The sequence below is a fragment of the Rhinopithecus bieti genome, unplaced genomic scaffold (assembly GCF_001698545.2).
Source record: "Rhinopithecus bieti isolate Rb0 unplaced genomic scaffold, ASM169854v2 scaffold_52099, whole genome shotgun sequence".
Classification (NCBI taxonomy): Eukaryota; Metazoa; Chordata; class Mammalia; order Primates; family Cercopithecidae; genus Rhinopithecus; species Rhinopithecus bieti.
In genome coordinates this window covers 321,616-343,546 of record NW_016820939.1, presented here as the reverse complement: position 1 = coordinate 343,546, position 21,931 = coordinate 321,616, and the positions used below count along the sequence as shown (strand labels likewise).

At 37.7% G+C, this 21,931-nt stretch overlaps 1 protein-coding gene and 1 long non-coding RNA gene across 2 annotated transcripts in view; one reads left to right on the top strand and one right to left on the bottom strand.

The window, feature by feature from the left end:
* Positions 1-9,716, bottom strand: part of PTPN13 (protein tyrosine phosphatase non-receptor type 13) — a 223,018-nt gene extending 213,302 nt beyond the window's left edge. Inside the window, 1 exon segment of the mRNA XM_017860030.1 lies at positions 9,238-9,716. The gene's annotated coding sequence lies outside the window, so the exon portion shown is untranslated.
* A 246-nt stretch (positions 9,717-9,962) lies between these two features.
* LOC108520629 (uncharacterized) overlaps positions 9,963-21,931 on the top strand; it is a 13,793-nt gene continuing 1,824 nt past the window's right edge. Inside the window, exons 1-2 of the long non-coding RNA XR_001882947.1 lie at positions 9,963-10,295; positions 16,369-16,443. This is a non-coding gene — a long non-coding RNA (uncharacterized LOC108520629). The remainder of the gene's footprint in view (positions 10,296-16,368; positions 16,444-21,931) is intronic.

The following is a 21,931-nucleotide window of genomic DNA, read 5'->3' as shown; positions in this document are numbered from 1 at the left end:
GAGGTGCTAAGAGATGTGTCATGAGTTCTGTAGTTAATACATGAAAAATCATACATATCATATCTTGGGGACTCATAACATACATTAGAGCATATTTAAAGTTCTATGAGAAATACCAAATAATTTTAAACAGAAAAACTGCTAAAAGCATGCACAATATCAGCTCGGAAATGAGATCACAAACACTTTCTGAAGAATTTTAGGTTATATTACACAGTACTTAGCCTCAGAAGCATCACAACATAAGATTCACAAATATTAAGTAATAATTCTGTGTGAGACAGTGAACATGTACATTTTAACAAACTACAATTTACATATCTGAGAGTGTCACCTTTCTAAATAGACACTTCAGAAGGGTAAAGTACATTTGTCCTCAAAGACAATGTTATCAAAAATATTTCTGGAATCTTCTTTTCTAATTATGTTTAGATTTTTTAAAATATTCATTTTACTTTATACTCCATTTTCATTTTAATGCAAATTATACTTCTTATCATTTTCATTTTAATGCAAATTATACTTCTTATACACCTTTCTAAAACATGAAAAAATATATTATTTAATTAAATCAAACCTACTCTCAAAGAAGAGATATGCCACCAAAAAGGATGTTTAAAACAATATGCCATATGGCCTAAAAGTGATTCCCAAACAGGAAATACAGTGTTCTCAACATGAGTAGTTTGAGGCCGGGCATTGCAGCTCATCCTGTAATCCCAACACCTTGAGAGTCCGAGGCAGGAGGATTGCTTGAGTCCAGTAGTTTGAGACCAGCCTGGGCAACATAAGGAGACCCCATTTCTACAAATAAATACAAATAAAATTAGCCGGATGTGTGTGGCAGCAGGTGCCTGTAATCTCAGTGCTTTGCGGGGCTGAAGTAGGAGGATCAGCTGAGCATGGGAGGTTGAGGTGCTGCAGTGACCTGTGATTGGGCCACTACACTCCAGCCTGAGTGACAGAGACCTTGTCTCAAAAAAAAAAAAAAAAAAAAAAAAAAAAAAAAAATTATAGTAGTTTGAAAAAGATGACATTCATTTCACAAGTTCTAGTAAGTGTGTAAAAATCAGGCACACATCACATATATCAACAAGCCCAAGCAATGAGTGGAAGGAACATGTGGCCCAAGGAACAAAGTAGGCCTATAAACTTTGAAACAAGAACTCATATTTAAGTTCATATATTACCTGTACCCAATGTTAAAAAACACTGTTATAAATCAAATATAAGTATACTAAAAATGATAATAGCTAATATTTATTAAATACATAGTATGTATTAAGCACTATTCTAAGTGCTTTACGTGTATTAACTCATTTGATTCTCACAACAATCCCATAAAGTAGGCTTGGTTATCATCCTCATTTTGAAGATGAGGAAAATAAAGTACAGCGAGGTTAAGCAACTTGGGCAAGGTCACAGAGCTTCTAAACCACAGAGTCAGATCAAAACCCAGGCATTCTGGCTCCCAGTCTATGCTTTAAATACCATACTATACTGTTTCTCTAAATCAAACAGAAGTGGTCAACACCATGCACAGCAACATCTAAAAACAAATCACCTGTATATATATTCAGATAGGTACCCACATGTCTGTAAAGTTTTACAAGGCCATTTACATGTTATTTAATCTAATCTTCACAGCTACTCTGTGCAATACATCCTGCCAATACATTGATTTATTCAGCATGAACTCAGATGATTAAAGCTATGTGGCCTCAGACTATTCCACTAAGTTGCCTGTCTTGGAAAGGCCTTGGAAATGTCTCGGAAACTGCACCACCAGTGCCCAGTAGTGTCTGGCAAAGAACAGGAATTAATGAATAAGGAACAATTAAAAAGGGAACTAGGTATACAAATGTTGCATAAGCCCAGATTTATCATTACAGAGTCATCTAGAAAAATACTCAAACATTGTGGTTCATAGACAGTGATTCTTAAGCATCCCCGCAGGTGGAAGAACAGTAGTACTCATTTTTTCAGTTGAATCTTAGTATCTCAATACAATCTTAAAACCCCTTTAAAGTTAGAAAGTTTGATGTACTAACGTAAACCTGAAAAAAATTCACATAAAATTTTACCTTAAAAACAGAGCTCAATTTGGTCTTCACACCAATGAGTGTGATATATTATGCAACCATATTCAAATATTTTCTTTTGTTTAAAAATTGAGAAATTTCCATTAATATTGTTTTAATATTACAGAATAATATATTCTAAATTTTTCATTGTAACTCTAAGAATCATATGCCACAAACTATGAACATAGAGGAATATGTTACCTTGAATTATAACTGAAGTTACAGTATCTCTGGGTATTATGTAATAACACATATCCTGTTTTTCATTTCTGTACTCCTTAAGACAGTGCCAGAATTTAAGCTCCAATGGAACTCAAGTGAATAGTATAGCTACAATAATTTTATCTGGTGTAGATTTGATAACCAAACCTTCTGGAACTAAAGTTTCTATTATGTTATTGTAGTGATTTTTTATTTAATTTTAGGTTTTGTTTGTTTTAAACACCTGTCACAGCTTTCATGAAGTACAGCTACAAAATACATTTCAGTCTTGGTAAATTTTCCTACAGTACTAGAAAATTGACATATGTTACACATTGCTTTAAGCTCATTCCTTGAACCAGGCAGAGAAACCAGCATCAAAATAAAATTAGAACAGATTGTGTAAAGAACGAATTTAATCAATATTGTGTTCAAATGATTTCATGAAATTACATCTCAGCTAAAGACAGAAATATAAAAGACACTGACAAGGGAAGTTATCATTAAAAACTGAAATTCCTGTTCTAAAATACTAATTATTTTTGCTTCAAAAACTGAATTACATGTTCCAGAAGAAATATTTAACTACATTAAGACCTAAAATAATCATCCCATAAATAATTTAAATGTTTATTTTTAAAATACACTTTTTTAGAAGAAGCAAAATACGTAAATAGTGCTAAAATAATTTTTAAAAATTCCCAGGCTATACCTTTCTTCAAAAAACAAAACAGAACACAACTTTGAATATCTTTAACACAATCTCAGGTTACATAATCATCCTAACCTTAATTTAAGTTCAACAAGAATGTTTCACTTTTGTTCCACAGACTCTATTACAACTAAGTGGGGAAGCATTAAAACATGAAAATGATATCGTACACAAAACATTCCATCAAGCATTCTTTCAACAATATAACTCCCAATGTTCTGTATACAAATCTATCTGATCAGAGTAGGTAAAAAAACATGTGGTTATATAAAAATAAAATAAAATAAAATATCATCCACCAAGAAGGAATATTTTTAATTTAAATTAATTATTGTTCCTATTCTACTCAGAGCATACTAAACCAATAAAACTTTGATTAGGAAACATCTTTTTTAGGTATGTAAGGAGGAGGTATAGGATGAACCATACAGCAGTTTCTTCTAAGCTGTGCATCAGTAGTTACCTAAGTGTCAAATACCATTAAGTTTGATGACACAGTCTTAGCTTCCAAACATTGGGAATTCTTTAGGAATCTCATTATTTTCAAGGAGATGTCTTCCCCTGTAGGAAAAAATTTTCTCTCACACCTTTATGCTCATGTTAAAACTAATAAAACAGTTTTCTGTTGAAAACTCAATCACATGATTTGATAATTCAGAATTTCTGTATGCAAAAGAAAAAATATCTTTATCAAAAAGGAAAACTTTCAATCAAATCCTAACATTTGTGTTGAAATGAGACTATTTTCAGTGTTTTGGGACATCACATTTCCAGACCTGAAACTTTTGCAGTACACAAGCGCAATTAAGCCATTAGTTAGGTTTACAGCATACTGATATAAGCAATAAAAACAAGGACACTAAATTTCCTCTTCTTGGTTAACTTTGAAAAGAAAAACCTTTAACTAGGTACAAAAGACTGAGGAAAGAGGAAATGTATAAAAAATGTGGTATTTCTTCTGACTTAAAAAAAAAAGTAACTTTAAAAAAAACACAATGTATTTTAAAATTATAAATCTGAAGGAAATAACATAGGAATTATACATATGCCATTTCAGATGATAAGAAACATATACAAATTTCAAAACCTCTAAGCAGTACAGGACTTTCTGTGATGAGGAAATGTTCTATATCTGAGCTGTCTGCTACAGTAGCTACTAGCTGCAAGTGGCTCCTGAGCACTTAAAATATGGCTAGTTGTAATCAGCAGAATTTTAAATTTTATCTCATTTAATTAAAATATAAATTTACATAACATATATGGCCAGGGAAACTACATTTGACAGTATAGCTCTAGGGAAATATTTATACCTTAAATTCTCATCCAAATAGTAAAAAGTCCTGTAGATAGGCATATATATAGATGCTTCTGAGACATTTTTGTGTTTTAAATTCTTAAGATTTATGTAAAAGAAATACATAAACATAAAATACAGTTCAACACAAAAAATGTTGCTGCATTTGTGGGAACCAAATTTTCTACACTAAATTCTAGTAGAGTCTAGAACATTGGTTCCAAAGTTGACTATAGTTTCTTAAGAAGTTTCTAAAAATACGGACGCCAGGGTCTCATCCGCAAAGATTCTGGTTTAATTAGTATGAGTTGAGGCCGGGGCATGGAGATTATTAAAAGCTATCCAGACCTGGGGCAATGACTCACACCTGTAATCCCCGTGCTTTGGGAGGCCAAGGAGGGAGAACTGCTTGAGGCCAGGGAGTTTGAGACAAGGCTGGGCAACATATGAAGACCATTATCTCTACAAAAAATAAAAAATTGGCTGAGTAGCACATGCCTGTAGTATCAGTTATTCAGGATGCTGAGGCAGAGGGATCACTTGAGCCCAGCAATTTAAGGTTGCAGTGAGGTATGATCACACCACTGTATTCCAGCCTGGGTGACAGAGTGAGATCCTGTCTCTTAAAAAAAATTTAACAAACTTAAAAAAGCTATCCAGGTGATTCTAAGGTATGGGCAGACTTGAATAGTACTAAACTAGAAAAAAAAGAAAAAAGAAAAAGAAAGAAACTGTTTATTAAGCACAGATGAAGTATGCAACCAAAGATATTTATTGGCTAGTAGGTAAAGAGTGCCTTTTGCCCAGCCAGATTCAAGTTACACATTCAAGAATGATTTGAGTAGTCATAGGTGTTTGTGATTATTTAATTTTAATTTTTTAAAGAAAATTTGCAAGGAAGGAAGCAAATTAAATATTGAGTGTCAGCTTGCACTTAAACCACGTTTGCATATATTAATTTCACCCTCAAAATACCTTGAGAGGGACCAGGCACAGTGGCTCACGCCTGTAATCCTTGTACTTTGGGAGGCTGAGGTGGGCGGATCACTTGAGGTCAGGAGTTCAAGACCAGCCTGGCCAACATGGCAAAACCCCTTCTCTACTAAAAATACAGAAATTAGCCGGGCGTGGTAGCGCATGCCTGTAATCCCAGCTTACTAGGGAGGCTGAGGCAGGAGAATTGCTTGAACCCAGGATGGGGGGCAGAGGTTGCAGTGAGCTGAGATTGCGCCACTGCACTCCAGCCTGCGCAGCAGAGTGAGATTCCATCTCAAAACACACACACACACACCCCAAAATAAAAAAGCCTTGAGGGGTATATATTATTAAATTACTAAAAATAAACTTTAATAGTCTCTAGGATTTGGACACATATTTGTCAGACAGCAGAGTCCTCCACACTCTTTATACTATGGCAGAAGGATTTTCTTTGAGACAGCTTGTTTCAGAGAATTTTCATACTTTTCCAGTGTGAAAACAAATCAAAACAAAACAAAAATTAAAAAAGCAGGACTCAATGGCAGAGCACAGGATAAGGCAAACACATCTAAACAAGCACTTAAACCAGACTCTATTCCTGTATTTCCTATGCATCTGATAGCAAACTCTGGAAAAAAACATGTTAAGTTTACGGTTTAACTCTATACAAGATTATGTAGGAATTGCTATCTTTTGATCCTGAGAAATTAACCAATGGCCCACCTCCTGCCTTACTACTAGTGACAGGCACGCATTCTTGGGAACAGGGTTGGGCAGGATAGAGCAGGGTGCTTAGTCACAGTGCCTGACACTAAACAAGAATAATGGTCTTAAAGGTGTTTTCATTTTCTCCCCAAACTCCAAGGATTATTAGAATTCCATCTCCCAAAGCAGTTTACAGACGGAGTTTTGATGGGACGTTTACAGCTAGTATGAAACTTTTGGTCGGGCGTGGTGGCTCACACCTGTAATCCCAGCACTTTGGGAGGCTGAGGTGGGCGGATCACGAGGTCAGGAGATTGAGACCATCCTGGCTAACACGGTGAAACCCCGTCTCTACTAAAATACAAAAAATTAGCCGGGCGTGGTGGCGGACGCCTGTAGTCCCAGCTACTCGGGAGGCTGAGGCAGGAGAATGGCGTGAACCTGGGAGGCGGAGCTTGCAGTGAGCCGAGATTGCGCCACTGCACTCCACCCTGGGCAACAGAACCATACTCCATCTCAAACAAACAAACAAAAAGAAACTTTCAACTTTAACTTAAACCATCAAAAGTCCTACATTAATGTACTCATTAAAAGCTATCTTTTAGCCTTGGTCAACACAGCAAGACCTTGTCTCTATTTAAAAGAAATAAAATAAAATTAGCTGGGTGTGGTGTTGTACACCTGTGGTACCAGCTACTTTGGGGGCTGAGTTGGGAGGATTGCTTGAGCCTGGGAAGCTGAGGCAGCAGTGAGCCATGATTCCAAACTGAGCAACAGAGAGAGACCCTATCTTAAAAGCTATCTCTAAAAAGTTTAGTTCCTGAGTTGTTTGACCCATATTAATTTTCAAATTAAAAGAGAGTTTTTCAGGGATAAAAAAAAAAAGGAAGTCCAGACCAAAAAATTCTCATCATTCCCATCAGCACTGATTCTTCTATCCTGAGACCCATTATCTATTCTCCTTTCTCAGGCCCCTACCTTGTAAAGTGATATTAACTCAAATGAGTCATACTTGGTTGCATCAGAGGCCAATGGGAGAACACTTTGAACCACACAGTTCTCCCAAAGCATATTCCAAAACAAGTATATGTTGACAGGAGTAACTACTAAATGCACTGGCTTGGAGTATGGTTGTGTTTCTTTTCCATTTCAAGTGGTGTTAATTATAATTTAATTATACATAAAATGTTTTGGGGTTTATTTAAAAATTACACCCTCTGTCAAAAGAAGAGGGTGAAGAGGAAAAAGAAAGAAGTCATAGTTTATCCCTTATAGTCCTTCTCTCCAGTACATTTGGGGCTGGGCACTAAGGTGAGCTGGAAAAACATACACTCAATTGACATGGGAGAAGCTACAACACTTCTCCATCCAACCCTTAACATATTAAAGACAGAACAAATCAACATCTGTTTTTCTCAACAACAAAGAATACATAAATTTCATTCATTTAAAGATGATCACCTACCATCTTCTACTCCAAAACAAATGATTAGCTAATTCCCACATTCACATACTGTATTTAGGAGGCAGCCCTCAAAAACAACAACAAAAAGATAATGTAAGTTTTATAACGTGACCCCATCATAGTATTAAAATCTGACTTTTAAATTGACACTGGTTTTAATGGTGTGCGTGTATGTAACTTGTGACATGAAAACCATTTATATTTTGGATGCTGGTAATCACCCTTGAAAATATAAGTAGGCTTAACATGCAAGTAAAAATGGTGAGACAAATGTAAATTCAAAGATAAACCTACATAATGAATGGTAAAGCAAGCTATACACTTCTAATTGTAAAAGTGAAAAACACTATGAAATCAGACCTTTTCTTAACAACTAACCTCAAATATTTTCTATTTTAGTTCTAATTTCCATCCTATCCTCTCCCCACACATACTCCCACAAAGCCTCTAAGAACATCAAGTAGAACACAATGTTATGAACAAAGTATAATAAACAAGATTGGACGTCAGTCAATGAGCCTCTGTATAAATTTACTAAATCAATGTATGTATGAATTTACTAAAAAATGCTCCTAGTGATATTAAAACGAGAAATAATTTGTATCTTGGCACCACTACAAGCAGCCAATGAGCATGAAGCAAGTTTTCACCTGGACGCTGCCAACACAGTCATCAAGAATTTGGGAAAATATCAAAGCTTGTTTCGTAATACATCCACTTTTACTTTTTTCCCCCATCCTTTAGTAAACTTTCTAGATATAAATTTTAAAATCTTAAAATTTATAATTAGTTACCAGCGCCCTTCATCCCACAGATCAGGTGCCCTACATTTTGTTCAGGTCCTGCCTTGAAAACAAACCCGATTGCCCCATTTTCTGAGAGGGAGCTCAGCTCCAGGCAGCTCCCTATGAAGTCACCGCGTTTGTTGTTTCAAAGATGCAATTAAATGAAAATGACACAAGGCTGTCGAACAGATTAGTTGGAAGTGTGCGGTGGTGTCGATCATATAGGTGTCGGCCAATGAAAACTGTATGGCTGTAAATCTCTTAGTGATATTTCTCCCCATCTTCCTCTCTCCATTATATTCACAACACAAGGAAATTAAACTTTTTAAGAATTTTCTTGACTTTGGTTTAACTTTAGCTTCCCAGTTGTCTGCTCTTACAGTATCACGTAATGAGCAAAGCGGTGGGGCTAGGGGGCCGGAGGGTAAGTGTTAATTTTAGCAAGCAGAAGAAAAGCAATAAAAGAGCTTGCATTAGACAGTGTCTGTCTGTCTCTCTCTGCCCCCTCTTCCTCCGCTTCCCCGCCATCCCACCCCCTTCTCGAGCCCTTACACATACACATTCTTCTGGGCGGCCTCTAACCACACCATCTCCACAATCATTTGCAGAAATCAGAAACAGACTCCGGGAGCCCTTCCCTTAAGCACGCACAGAGCGGAGCTGTGCAAGCACGACGGGGCAATGTCACTCCCTATTACCCCACAATCTCGTACTCCCCCTGTGGGTTTCGTTCCCGAGATCCGGCTTTCTTTCTCTGAGGAGATGGATCTACCTACTCCGCAATGGAGTTTCATCTCATTCTTCCCCACTCCAGTCACCCCACCCCCAACTCTAACGTACAAAAACACCCTACCACCACAACCAAAGAAAAGTTCCTTCTACCAGGGCAACAGAGGAGTTGGGTTTAGGGACTGGAGCAAAAGCAAAGACAGGAGGAAGAGAGCTAGCGCAATGTACTTTGTTTTGCACTTCTGCACATGCCACGCAGAGCCCAGGGCGGCTCTCTTCCTTACCGGCTGGTGCCGAGACCAGGTCCTGCTACTGGAGCGCCGGGCTAGGGCTGCGGGGACGCGGCGTCGGGGCGGGCCGCCGGCAGCCGCCGCGGGCGCCGAGAGCCACCACCTCTTCTCCCACAAGCGGCTGCGGGCGTGGGCTGAAGGAGCTGGAGAAGGAGCCTGGGGAGGGGGAGAAGAGGAGCAGCATCTCCTCCTCCTCCTCCTCGCCTCGGAAACGCCCCTCCGGCGGCGATCCCAGCCGAATGCCGGACCCCCGAGCGCTCAACGCACCCCCGCCGCCCTACTGTGCTCGACGCCCCTCCAAGAGCTTCGCCAGAACCTTCCGGCGCGGGCGGCTCAACTCCTGTAGGCGACTCTGACCGCTGCCGAGGCGGACCGGGGAGCTACGGAGCGCAGCTCGCCAGCACGACGGTCTCTAGGGACCGGGAGCATGGTGTGTCACCCTCGCCTCAGTGCGGCCGCCGGAGCTACTCGCACTACTGGGGCTCCACCTCGGGCAGCCGCGCCGGCTCCGCCCCCCCCGGTCGTGTCACTCAACCATTCCCCGGCTCTGGGAGGACCGCAGATGTCCGACCCCGAGCTCCCCTCGACCTCATTGGCTCGCCTGGCCCCCAGCTCCGCCTCCTCCCTAGGGACGAGGTAGCCGGGGAGACCAGCGCCCCAGTTGCCATGACAACCGGTGCCTTGGGCCTGGCTTTTCGCGTTCTTCGGACTAGCCGAAGGCTCAGGTTGGTGACCGAGCGGCAAAGTTCCTAGCGCCTGCAGTGTGAACTCCAACTTTTAGGCCAAGTTGAAAATGCAGCCGACGGCCCCCACACTTCTAACTTCAGAAACAGAACTTCATGACCCTAGGGAGTGAGGAGGAGAGTGAAAAATGCATAAGTGCTGGCTCCTCCCTTATCCTTCTCTGCCTCGCAGCCTTGTTTCTATATTCTCACCGGGCGCTTTGGACTTTGAAAGGATGAGGAGAATGGGGGAGAGGAAGAGCGTGGCTTTGCCAGCTCCCTACAGCAATACAGCAACTTAGAAATGGCGGGGTCAACGAAAAAAACCCGGTGAGTTTTCCCACGGTTGTAAAGCGATCTTCAAAGGTGTGGTGACAGCACAACGCCAAATGCCCTAGGGAAAACTCAAATTCTCATATTTTTGAAAAAAGTTTGTAAATACTTGCCTTGTTATTTTTTCTGTGAGACTAAAATAATCCCGAAGTTTGAAAATTTTAAGGAAAAGGTTTAACAGAGTCGATAACTTCCAGCTTTTTTGTATACACTAAAACTTGGCCAAGGTATATCCAGACAGCTATACCCCTCCTTGCTGCAAGCCGAAATATTTGAGTTTCAATAGTTAAACAAAAGAGTCTTGCTGAATTCATGAACAAATAATATCCTGTGATTTGAGTTTTGAAAGTTTTGGTTTATTCTCAGAGGTATAAGGTAAACTGGTCCACTCTGGAAAGGGTACCGGAAGATAAATTTAGTCTGAGACCGTTAATGTTGAGCCCTAGGTAAATCTGAATTTCATGCCTGGCTCCAAAGTGGAGGGATCTGAGGCTTATTTGGCTTCCCCAAGAAAGTCAAAGCAGCAATCCTACGTTCCCTAGCCCCTGAGGCTGCCATACATGTATGATAAATGAGGGAATTAATAGTAATGATTTATCTTTGGCGAGCACTTGAATTTTCATTATATCATTTACTAAATGAATAACTATGATAGATATCTTCAGTCAAATATGCCTTGCAAGTATGCATTGAATGTGATTACTCACAGGGCTAAACACAACGGAAAATGCACAGCAGGCTTTTAAGATAAGTCCCTGCTCCCAAGGAGCTAACCTGGAACCTAAGAAAGAAAACTAGCACTCTTGAAACAATTTGAGAATAATAATAGCTAAAATGTGCAGCCGAACTTTGAGTAGGTAGCAGATAAGAGAAAGTCCGCTATGTAAAATGGGCTAGATTCCTCAGTTTATGAAAGAGGGGAATTTACCCTGGGCTTTGATGAATGCAGCAAAGATGAGGAAAGTCAGTTGAGGGAAACAACAAAAACTAAGGAGCAGCAGCAGGGATGAGTGGTGAAAGTAAATAACAGGCCAGGCTCCCTGGACTGGAGACACAAGTGAATGAATTCTTCTCCCGTTTTTAAATGTTCTGGTTCATCTCTTAGGGAGGTGGGAAAGGCAGGTTGGGAAGAACAGAAACTTTCATGAAACATCTGCCTCTGTTTGCCTCTGAAAGAAAGCTCATGTATTTATTGGAAAGAAAGCAATATCCTTAATTAATGGCTGCAATAGCTTGTGGATTCACATCAGAAAGAAGGTATAGCAAGTATAGTGTTGTAAATTTCCACAAAAGTAGACAAACCACAGTGTTGTTAGCTTTTTTCCTTTTCTTTGTCTTCTTCTTATTTATTTATTCATTTATTTTTTGCATTAAGGCCATTTCAGGTGGTTGCCCTCAAGGCATTTTCACCAGTAATCCCTCTGTTTTGGATGAGCTGAAAGACTGGTTTTAAAATACAATCTGATAAAAAGTACACACAAGGGAAATCTACAGGTTAAATTCCTTTTGGATATAATGTAAGTCACTACTAACAAATGGAACCCAGCACTACATTACAAATGATATACCAAAAGTAAGAGAAATTATTTCATTTATATAGTATGGCAATAGTCCAAGAATAGAAAATTTTCTCATATGCTTGATTATATTAATAAGTCAAAGGAGGAAAACATTACGAGGATCTCAGTTGATGCTGAAAAGGATTTTGTAAAGTCCAGCATCATTCCCAGTAAAAATTAGAATTTGGAATAATTTAAATATATATGTGTTATCCTAAAGCCAGCAACTTCCTTTAAAACATAACATTGTAATTATACCTATTGAAGTCAAGTACAGGCAAGAATGTTCACTATCACATTGTAACAATAGAAATGATAGCCAATGCAATTAGATATAAAATAGAAATAAGAAATTAAGTAATGTAAATAAGTCAGGATTGTCATTTGTTTGCAAATAATATGAAAACTCCAAAGCATCAACTGAAAAACTCTTAGAGGCAATAAAAGATGAATTAAGATAACTAGTTATAAAATTAACCTACAGGGAGTGGGGCACAGTGGCTTATGCCTATAATTCCAACACTCTGGGAGGCCGAAGTGGACAGATCACTTGAGTCCAGGAGTTCAATACCAGTCTGGGCAACATGGTGAAACCCTTTCTCTATAAACAATAAAGAAATTAGCCAAGCATGGTGGGATGCACCTGTAGTCCCAGGTACTCTGGAGGCTGAGGTGGGAAGATTGCTTGAGGCTAGGATGTTGGGGCTGAAGTGAGCCATGATCACACCACTGCACTACAGCCTGGGCAACAGAGTGAGATCCTGCCTCAAAAATAAGAATAACAATAATAATAATAATAAAAACATACGAAAAGAGCTTTCTCATGTATTATCATAACCAATTTAAAATACAATATAAAAGAATCCATCCCACTTACAGTAGCCGCAAAAATTTAAGTAGCTAAAAAAAAACACTAAAATACATTTATAAAACTGGCTGGGCATGGTGGCTCATGCCTGTGATCCTAGCACTTTAGAAGGCTGAGACAGGAGGGTTGTTTGAGCCCAGGAATTCAAGACCAGCCTGGGCAACATAGTAAGACCCCATATTTATTTTAAATAAATAAATAAATAATGTAAAATATAAACAAAAGTTATAAGACGTACTTTAAAAATGATATAATTTGTAGTGGACTATGATTGTGCCTATGAATAGCCACTGCATGCTAGCCTGGGCAACACAGCAAGATCCCATCTCTAAAAAAAATTTTAGAATCATGACAGACTTATGAGAAATAACAATGTTTGAAATAAAAAAGAGATATACTTTTAAATACCAAGGTTGAAACAATGTATAATTATCTTTTAAAAGTAAGTTATATATCCGGTATAATTCTTTTGGTTTTTCTGTTGTTGGTTTTTTTTTGAGACAGGGTCTTGCTCTATTACCCAGGCTAGAGTGCAGTAGTGCAGTCACAGCTCACTGCAGCCTCGACCTCCTATGCTCAAGCTATCCTCCTGCCTCAGCCTCCTAAGTAGCTGGGACTACAGGTGCACACCACCATGCCCAGCTAATTTTTTAAAAAAGTTTTGTAGAGAGGGGTCTTGCTATGTTGCCCAGATTAGTCTCAAACTCCTGGGCTCAAGCAATCCTCCTTCCTTGGCCTCCCAAACTGCTGGGATTACAGGCATGAACCACCACACCCGGCCTATCCAGTATAATTCTAATCAAACGTCCAACAGAATACTTTTAGGAATTTGGTAAAGTAATTTAAATATTCATTTGGAAGAGTGCCATTCAAAATAAGAAGAGTCTTAAAAGAAAATAAATGAGTGGGAGTTACATAAAAAATATTAAAATAAATTATAAATTCGAATGATTAGCAGCAGACTCAAGCAGTCAACCAGGTACAGGTAAAGGGCAGGATGATGTGTATCATTCAGGTTACAGTGTTGAGAAACCTAGTTATTTCTTGTGTATCTTTTCAGACACACACACCTAAATATCCTTTTCCAAAGGATATTACTCATCCAAAATATTGATTTTTTTAACTTCATAATATCTATTTGTTTGACTTTAGCTTCCCAGCTGTTATTTCTATTATCAGATGCTTTAGATGAGCTTAGTTCTTTTGAAAGGCTGTATAGTATTCTGTTGCTTAGATGTAGCATGATTTACCTCCTCACTTTTCAAGGAGTTTATACGTTGTTTCCAAGCCTTTGCTATTCCTTTTTTTTTTTTTTTTTTTTTTTTTTTTTTTTTTTTTTTTTTTTTTTTTGAGATGGAGTCCCGCTCTGTCGCCCAGGCTGGAGTGCAGTGGAGTGATCTCGGCTCACTGTAAGCTCCGCCTCCCGGGTTCACATCATTCTTCTGCCTCAGCCTCCCCAGTAGCTGGGACTACAGGCGCCTGCCACCACGCCCAGCTGATTTTTTGTATTTTTAGTGGAGACGAGGTTTCAAGTTGAAATATGTCTCTTTGTATCCGATTCTGGTTTACATGTAGTGTACATCATCTGTAGGTTCAGCTTCTAGAAGTAAAATTGCTGGGTAAAAGAACATTTTACTCTTTTTTTTTTTTTGAGATGAAGTTTTGCTCTTGTCGCCCAGGCTGGAGTGCAGTGGCGCAATCTCGGCCCACTACAACCTCCGTCTCCCGGGTTCAAGAGATTCTCCTGCCTCAGTCTCCCATGTAGCTGGGATTACAGGCGCGAGCCACCACGCCCGGCTAATTTTTGTATTTTTAGTAGAGATGAGGTTTTACCGTGTTGGCCAGGCTGGTCTCCAACTCCTGACCTTAGGTGATCCACCTGCCTCGGCCTCCCAAAGTGCTGGGATTACAGGCGTGGGCCATCGTGCCCACCCACGTTTGACATTTTGATAGACAAAACCAGGCTGCCTTCCAGATAAGTGATACAAGTTCCAGTCATCCTAACAAAGATGGAAAGTTTGGTAGCACACCATGTTTCCCCACATCTTCACCAATACAGCATTATCAAACTGTTTTTATCTTTCCCAGTCTAATAGATATAAAATGATACCTCATTACAGGTATAATTTTTTCTATTTGAGGATTTTTTCTATGCTTACAAGCCATTTTTTTTTTTGTTACCAAAATATTCTCCTATATTTTCTTTTAAAAGTTTTATGGCTGTTTTTCACATTACATGTTTTCATCCATATGGAATTTATTTTGGCGATAGCTACCCCCCACAGAAACGAAATCCTCTCTGTATCATATACAAATTCCTGTATGTTCTAGGGTCTACTTCTAAGCTCTCTTCTGTTTAATAACATTTAGATTTCCATATAAAAATCTGAGTCATAACATACTAGAAAGAGGTATGAGTGAATTCATTTAGAGCATTTGAGTCTTGTTTCCACACGTGATAAAAACCAAAAACTTAAAAGAATTTGTACATTTTACTACATAAAATATAATAAAAAGTTTCTGTAAGTAATAGAAAGATCATAGGTTACTTTGTTCCATTTGGAAATACAATTTCAATGTCTTTCACAATTTATGTTTATATCCTGTAATTTATTCTACTTTAGAAATGTATCCTATATATATTTATATACATGACCAGATATATGATCAAGGATATTCATTGCCTTATTGTTGATATTTATAAAATCAAAAACAAAATAAATGTCCATACTAACAGAATGATTAAACTCTGGTAAACCAATATATATGATCTAGCAACAGAATCAAGTTGCCATACAGTATGATCTGATTTCTGTTTAAAAATACCTATATCTATAAATACACATGGAGATATTTTTCTATTAACAATGTTTGAGGATTATAATTACGGAAAACATTGCATTTCTGAAATTAAAAAAGAATCTTTACAACAAGCATATGTTACTTTTGTTATAAAAGATCCACATCAATTATTGCTAATACTACTAAGGAAATTAGAAAACTGGCCATAACAAATATTGGGCTTTTAATGGCATATGGGGCCTCAGGCTGTTCATCACTTAGGGACTGTACTCACGACACACTCTAAATCAAGAATATTTTATGTTGGACCCATGAACAACCACATAATGGACCCCCCAGACTGTATTCCAGGTATGTGTGATGGTGCTTTTTTCTAGGGAAAATGTCCATACTTTTTTTTTCTCCTTTTAAAAGATGGGTTTTGTTCTCTTGCTCAGGCTGGAGTGCAGTGGCTGTTCACAGGCACAGTCATACTGCTTGGTGGCCTCAAACTCCTGGGCTCAAATGAATCTACAGCCTCAGCCTACCAAGTAACTGGGAGTAGAGGCATGCATCGCCACATCCAGCTTCCTCCATAATTTTTTGACAAATTCACAAAGGGGTCTATATCTCTCCAAAGTGTTAAGAGTGTGTTTTAAATGCCAGTGATTTTTAAATGCCACCTTTTACCTCAAAGGCTGAAATGAATTCTGGGCTAATCTAAATCTGTAAATAGCAATGTTTTCCCAGCTGGCTTCTTGTGTTCATCTCAATGTGCAATATTTGTATTCTGACTTGCCAACTATGTTAGTGTTTTTCCCTACTTTAAGCCCAGAAGCATATTATCCTTTCTTGCTTACAGAGTAAGAGCTGTGATGGGAACGTTGCCCAGGTGAGAAGCAGAAGCGTGATAAGTAATCCACCAAAACATGAGCAGGTAATTGAAGCACAGACTCTGACAGTGCTTAAGGAAGACTTTGTGAGGCAATGCTTACACTTCCAAGTGAACCAAGAATTAGCTAGGGAAAAAAAAAAACAGTGATAGAAACCAGATAGGACTACAATTACCTTCAGGTCCATTGAATACACAAGTTATTTTCTTTTGGTAGTAGCTGAACCCTCTTTAAAATTTGAGAATTCTCCTAGGATGCAGAGTCACATGGCTGAAATGACACAGATAACTAAACACTGGGACAAAGTACGTTGAAAAGAACACAGCGTTTGCACTCAGAACCTAAGTACAAATCTTGGAAAGTCACTTAACTTCTTTTTTTTTTTTTTTTTGAGACAGAGTCTCGCTCTGTTGCCCAGTATCTTCCTCATTTACAAAGTGAAGGAAATAAGAGTAGCGAATATGTTCCACACGATAGCCTGTACTGTTTTTTCAATATTCAGCAGGAGCAAATACAATATATACATGAAAACTGTAAGCTTTAGTTCACTATTTTTTAAAGCCAAACAACAAAAAGCTTTACGTTGGGAATTACTGAATATTTTAGGCTTGAGATAATTTTTGGACATAATTTTTTCATTCTTAAGAGAAACTTTGGAAAATATTTACAGGCACCAGGACTTGCTAGAGCTATGAAATACTAAGAAAAATTTAATTGTGGTGCTCCTGTAACTTCCACTTTTCTTTGCAAATGAACTTCTTTTGTATATTTAGCTCATTTCCAGTTTTCCCCTACTGGCCCCAAACTGACCAAGGCTACTTAGTTATGCTTGTTAGAGTTGGCTACACCATAAAAGCAAACATCTATTCTTATTTGATTTTCCAGGTGCTTCAAGGCTCTACCTGAACCAAAACATTTCTCTCACCTAAATTTATTGGCTAGAAATTCTCACTTTTAGTCATTAATGAGTTAAACTGCAAAGGTGTTATCTTTAGAAAGTCATAGTTAAAATTCACTTTATTTTCTAGGTTTCTCTCTTCACACCTTAATGTGGATTAGTTTATCAGATTAGTTAGTTGTCATTTTAAACCCTGAGGGAGAGAGATACTGGAGCTGCACATTCTAATTAATGAAGGGGAAGTGGGAAAGGGGGAAGACAGTTTCGATGATGAGTGGAAGAGAGAGAGAGGAATTTGGTGGGGGAGAGTTATGTGGTATGAGGGTGGCCCTCGGGGCTAATGATACCAAGGGAGGGGATGAAGGAAGTATATGTAGTACTAAAGGGGTGTGGCACTGAAGTCAAACTGCCTAATTCACAATTTTTACTAGGGTTGGTCCTGTCTCTGACTCATTTCTACTACTTGTCCTGGCAAGTTATGTAACTGCCTATTCAGTTTGGTTGAAGGGAATATGGCAAATAAGCATAACCCTTCTGTTTTTTTGAAACTTAGCCATGTTAGAACATATACTAAGTAATTTAATGTGAATATGCTCTAATCCTGACCCATAGGGACTTGTCTTAGGGTTCATGGCTGCTCATCTTGATTTGTAAAAGTGTTCCCAGAAATGAAGACCAAGACAGAAGTTAAGCTTTCTAGTTTATCTTCTGGCTTAAAGAGTGTGATTTCATATTGTCTGATGGGAGTGAGCTGCTGTGCAAGAAAATTGATCATTAAGGGCTTTGTTAGGTGGAATTAGAGCATTTAATTTAAACAGGTATCACTTGAAAATATTTTTTTTTAAGTTGATCATCTTGCTTTTACATCTCCCCTATAATGTCCAGTAGAAAACTTAGGAGGAGAATGGTCATATCTACAGAGACTAGTTGTTAGTTTAGGGCCAAACCCAGACTTAACGATATTCATATTAAAAGGGGAACTTGCCACGTTCAACAACATGAAGAGGGGAAATTTGTCTTAGAGAGCTGAATCGATTAGGATAAGTAGTTCTTCAGCTATTCTAAGAAGTTAAAGAACTGTAAAATATTACACACATATGATGTAAGCATTGTATTTTCACTAACAACCTACCATTATGCATTCATTAGCCAATCTTTTGATGCTAGGCCAGGGCCTCTTGACCATGGATCTACTGTTGGGAGTTCTAGATTGTCTTATTTACATAAACACTTTCCATAATGCAAAACCTACAGTTTTTTTTTTAGTTTTTGTTAAAGGGAACATATAACTTGAGGACAGTTGTGAAACAATATGAGTTTAGAATGCTTCCATTAAATTTATTTTTGCAATTTATTCTGGTTTTCTTGCCCATAGTAATTTATTGCAATGATTAGTCTTTCCATAGCATTCAATTTCATTTTTACAAAATGAAGAGAGATTAATACTGCATACAAAGTCTTGGAGTGTGGAGAGGAAAAAAAAAAAGACTTTTTTACCCTTCTAATGATATGGTTATTACAGTATACCATGAATATGAACCTGAAGAAGTATAAACTCTGCTGCCTTTAATCAAAGAATATACTCCAATTACTCAGCTTTCAATAAGCATTCTCTTGCTTTCTTGTTTGAATAATCTTCCTTTCTCTGGTCCAGTTCTCTTAATGGGAAAGTCTTCTTAATAGCAGCTTGAATTGGATTAAAAGTTGGATAAAAGTGTTAGGTAAAAGTCCTGGGTTGGATATTGTTGAGCTACTGTCTTGGACTTTTAATCCAAGACTTTTATTGGATAAAAGTCTTCTCAATAGCAGCTTCAAGCTTCTCTTCACCAATAGCAACTTGAATTGGATGAAGAGTTAAAGTATCTGTAAACCAAACATCACCTTCTTCATAACCCCATCAGTTTTTCTACAAAGTAGATTCCAGTTATATTAATAATGCAAATTTAGGCCAAGCAAGGTGGATCACACTTGTAAACCCAGCACTTTGGGAGGCTAAGTAGGAGGATCACTTGAGCCCAGGAGTTTGAGATCAGCCTGGGCAACAGTCTGTAGACCCCTTCTCTACAAAAAAATTTAAAAATTAGCCAGGTGTAGTGGGGTGCACCTATAGTACCAGCAACTTGGGAGGCTGAGATGGGAGGATTGTTTGAGCCTGAAAGGTAGAGGCTGCTGTGATCTGTGATGATGCCACTGCACTCCAGCCTGGGTGACAGAGTGAGACCCTCTCATAAGAACTCCAGACACCCAAAAATTTCTTACCACTCCCAATATTTCCAGGATTTTTCAAGAGATATTCATATGTGCTCTGTAAACTTTATCTTTGTTTTTCCACTTAGACCTCCTAAAAGTTTAATACCTGAATGTCACTTACTGTAGAGTTTTCTGACATGTCTACTGCTGCTCTTATGCCTTCTGTGACAGAATTAATGTTGATGTCATAGGGATTGTCTCTCAGTGATTCCCAAACTGCCTACCAAAGAGCTAGAGCTGGGCTGGGCTTAACTACAGAAGAGAGGCCACCACTGTGCCATACTTTGTCACTTGGTTCTTGAAGCAGCACCAATTGTGTTCACTGTATCACAAAGTCTCTGATGAAATTAACTATTTTATATGGATTATCACCCTACACACATCCATGCATGCACACACACACACACTCACACACATTCATACATTCATTACCTATCTTTTAACCAAAAGTAACACACATCTATGCATAAACTCATTCACCAGCCCTTTCTTTGAGAAATCACCAGCCCTTTCTTTCAGTAAATAGTTAGACTCTGATAATCAGAATATTGCAAGGGGGTGGAAGGGGAATACCTTAATTTAGATAAGATAAAAGAGATATCTTTTTATTTAAAGCACTGTCACCTACTTTGGGCATGTGATCATATTTTTCTCAGAATATGAACTCTTTTAGGGCAGTGCACCAGAATGACTAGTAGCCCCAAGTAACGGAGTATCTGATAAGAAGTGGCTTAAACAGAAAGGGTTATTTTCTCACATTAGAAACCAGGTAGTAGACAACTGCTTCTGACACTGCAGTAGCTCAACAATATCCAATCCAGGATCACTTCAATTATCTTTACCTTCCTCCTAAAGTCATAACAGGACTGCAGCAATTCCAGACATTCTATCCTCTTTCAAGACCAAAAGAATGATGGAAAACTATGTGTCTAGACTTGGCTGTTCCTTTTCCTTTTTTTAATGTAGAAAAACTAAGACTTTCCCCCAAAAGACTTCTCTCCAGTATTCTTTCACCTACATATTGATGTCATATTATGTCATATGACCAGAATTATGTCATATGATCACTTCTGATTGCAAGGAAAGCAAGCAAACAAGTATATAGCTTTTCTAGCCTTTAGGAAAGGTAGGCACGAGAAGAAGGGATTGAAAATATATGTTAGTTTACTTAGGTAACTGTAAGTCTCTGCCACTTTAGTATCCCCAGCACGGGGGTACGATAGGCAGAGTTAATGTTCACTGAGTGGTGAGGGTAGGGTGAACAGGTTATTTGGATGTAGTAACAATAAGTTTTTCCATTAATCACTAATTAAATAAACAAGAAAGAACTTTATGAACTATTTCAATTTAACAAACAATTTTAAATGATTCTTTGGTTTTTGAATAATAAAATAAGATTTTCATAAAATAATGTGTCAATTTTATTTATATCACCTAATAATATTAATAACACATTCAACTATAACCACAGTAGTAAGATAAAAATATAAATGTTATCAACTAAAATGTAAAAATCTTATAAAAGATTAAATTTTATGTAATATATCATTGTTTTCTCAGCTACTATAGAAAGTTTCCTATCAAATTACTAGTCTTTCAGGGCTCATTGGTTTAGTTCCCAATTCCTGTTTGACGGTCATCAGTGCCAGGCCACTGCCTCTCTCTTTTCTCACAGTGTCGTTCGTATAACTGTTTTTTTTAGATGACAGATGATTATTTCAGTCTTGCTCTAGCTATAGATTAAGCCAAGTAAAATGGAATAGCTTTAAGGAAAAGGAGGCCTGTTTTGGGAGAGCAAAGAGCCAAGGTACTTATTTGATATGATCATGAATAAAGATAAGGTTCATTTAATTTTGGTAAAACCAAGGTTCTAAGTTTTTATTTGCAAAATATGTGTGCAAAAACCCTTGCTTGATTTTTGTCTGTTTCAAACTACTATAGTAATCACTTTCTAAATAGCATGTATTTATATCAGTAATATGGCATCTAGTCCTTGAAAATTATGCTAATTTTATATTGTACTTATAACAAAGTAAGCAAAAATGTATTAGCAAATTTGCCTTGTACTTATAAATTTCTTCTTCCCAAAAGGGATTTTTAATTTTGAAAGACCTAGAGATTACATTTGACTTACTTTTTCTATGTTTTCCTAAATGCGTTTTATATTTGGTATTACTTTCATTTTTGCAGATGACAATAAATGATTTCTTGTACTTTTGAAGACAAAGAAAAAAGCCTATAGATTCAGTATGAAACTCTTGAGAATTCCTATACCTGATAAATAATATTTTAACAAAAAATAAGTTCCTATTTGGACATCAATTGTGCAAACCACTTGATTCACATGCCTCTGCAGTATTAGAATACATATATATATATATATA